The following is a 2,986-nucleotide window of genomic DNA, read 5'->3' on the forward strand; positions in this document are numbered from 1 at the left end:
CATATGATGCCGGTCTCCTAGATGCCGGGGGTTGCTGACAATCCTTGGGATTCCTTGGTTTGTGGCAGCATCACTGCAATCTCTGCTCTTGTCTTCACATGTCCTTCTCTCTGTGTCTCTGTCTAATCTGTGTCTATGTGCCTTTCTGTGTCTGAATCTCTCCTCCTTGTAAAGAAACCAATTGCTGGATTTAGGGCCCACCCCAAAGCCAGGATGATTTTATTTTGAGATCCTCAAATAATTACATCTGCAGAGACCGTACTTCCAAATAAGGTCACATTCTGAGGTTCTGGGTAAACACAATTTTTTAAAGGACAATGTCGAAGTCACTATAGCTCCTAACACATAGTAGAAGCTCCATTAGATATTGTTTCCTCTTAATGCACTTATTTGATGGAGAAGTGTACAATGCCACTGTAAATAAAAAATGATATCATCTTTTGATACTTTGAAGATATTATACACATTTGTTCCAAAATTGGCTGAAAGCTGCATAAACAATGTTCTCTCTCTCATATATATGTGTGTATATATATATGTATACACACATATACACATATATATATACACATATATATATATACACACATATATATATACACACACATATACACACACAAATATATATATATACACATATATATTTTTTTTCTCTCTATTCGTTTAATAGAGAAACTTGTCATTATAGACATCTTCCAGCAGGGGAAGACTGCACAGATAATTTTTATGTTTGACTTTCAATCATTGAGACACAACTTATCAAAGATGCTAGGAGACCCAAGTTTCTCTGTTCATTCATTCATTTGTTCACCCTTTCATTTATTAAACATTTACTACATTCATTAAACAGTTCTTGAGTATCCATTCTGACCCAAGCCCACACTGGGGACATAGAGGTGAACAAGGCAAGCTGCTGCTTTTAAGAAATTCCCGGTCTAGTGGAAGACAGCATAGTCCAGCGGTTGTCCCAGGATGCTGAGATGTAGGAGACAAAGGATTCCTAACTTACCTTGAAGTCCAGACAGTGGATTCTATATCTACTCTCTTTTGGATCTCAGATGTTGGGCAAGTCAATTCCCTTTTGGAGTCTCATTTCCTGCGCATGTAATATGATGGAAATGTTTTAATCTTAGAGGACTGTGGTGAAAATTTAGAGATAATCGGTGAAAGTACTCGTACTCTAGAAATTTTAAAAGGCCCAGTCATGTAGAGAATTACCAGTATAATCATGGCTGAATCTATGTGAACAGGAAGGTCAGGGGGAAATTTTAACTAATATCAACCACTACATTGACTCGACTTAAAACCAAAGACTTAGAGTACAAAGTAGAATATTTGGATGACGTAAGGTACCAAGACTGTGCTTCTTACGTAGGATGTGTTTGTGTCCAGTTAGTCCTTCGGGCATTCCAACCCTGAGAAAGTGTACACTTTGTCTAATAAATTCCTAGTCTAGAAGGATCCTTTAATTTATCCCTAGTGCTCCATCCTCATCTCATTCTGCTGATATTGACAAGGGCAGCAGTCTGTCCAGATTATCATGTCGTACCATCTATTCTGGTTAGTCCTCAATTATTCTGCAGTTTTTCCCATCTATAAGAGCTTGGTAGGGAACATGCATGGTTGGTTTTTATTTGCAACATATGCCTTTCTGTCTCCCAAACGAGATTGTCATTCCTCAAAGGTACCCTCTTAGTCCTCTCCCAAGTATCTAGTCCTCACACATGCATTCATTTATTCATCCAATGAGGATTTACTGAGCATTCATTGTAAGCTAAGGCATTAATCTAAATGCTTATACATCTCGTTTAATTCCTATAACAACTATGTAAGTAGGCACTGCCATATCCTCATTTTACACTTGAAAAACAGGCTGTGAAGGGGAGGAAAAATAATTTTACCTCTACCCTTCTAGATTCTTGGCTGAGACTACCCTTCATAATAAAAGACAGATTAATAGGAGAAAAACTAAAAGTTTAATAACATGGATATCTCCTATCACATAGGAGAGACTATACACATATCTCCTATACACATAGGAGAGACCAAGGAAAACTGAGTAATTCTCCCTCCCCACATATGGCACAAGCTAACACCTTAAATACCATCTCTAGCTAAAGACAAAAGAAAGATATTGGATAGGAGAGAGCTAGGTTTTCAGGCAAAGCACAGTGAAAGGGGTAAGGTTGTTATGCAGATTTAAGTTCATACCTTCTTCATTGACAAGTGTTTCTCCAGATTTATTCATTCTTCTCTTCCTGGTACTGAGAGGAAGACACTCTTACAAATGGATAAATGTAAATGTTTCTTACAAAAGGATTACTAACTTCCACTTGGTTTCCAGAGCTTTTTTTATGCCACTGTTGTTTTTTTTTTGTTTTGTTTTGTTAGTTTGTTTATTTGTTTGGTTTAATAATCAGCCTAAAATAATCCTTATTCCAAAGAGATATATTTTGGAGTGACAAATTCTGCTCCCTTTTACTTCTTTAATACCCTTGCATCTGCTTTTCCTTCCCTCCTTCATTGTTTTAGCTTTGAGGAATTCTTATTGGTGTTTTATATCAATTAGAATTTGATTCAGCTACCTAACACAAAAAAATCCAAATTGCCATTGGCTTAAGCAGTAGGGAAGTTTATTTTTCTCTCATCTAAAATAATTCCAAGACTAGACATCTAAGGCTGTACTAGAATTTTACTCAATTCTAAAAGCACCAGGAATTGTGATCTTTCTTTTTTCTGTCTCATATTCCTAATGTTGTCTAAGATACCTGGGAAAGCACCAGCCATCGCATCTGTGTTCCATGCATTAAAAGTTAAGAAGGGAACATAGGCAATACATCAGTTATCTTTAAGGAGCATTCCTGAATGTCCCACACAACACTTTACTTACATTACATCGGCCAAAACTTAGTCCTCTCACTTCTTCTTGCTGCAAAGATGGTTCAAAAATGCAGTCATTTAGTGATGCACATTGACACACCAAACA

The sequence above is a fragment of the Pteropus vampyrus genome, unplaced genomic scaffold (assembly GCF_000151845.1).
Source record: "Pteropus vampyrus isolate Shadow unplaced genomic scaffold, Pvam_2.0 Scaffold421, whole genome shotgun sequence".
In the NCBI taxonomy this organism is placed as follows: domain Eukaryota; kingdom Metazoa; phylum Chordata; class Mammalia; order Chiroptera; family Pteropodidae; genus Pteropus; species Pteropus vampyrus.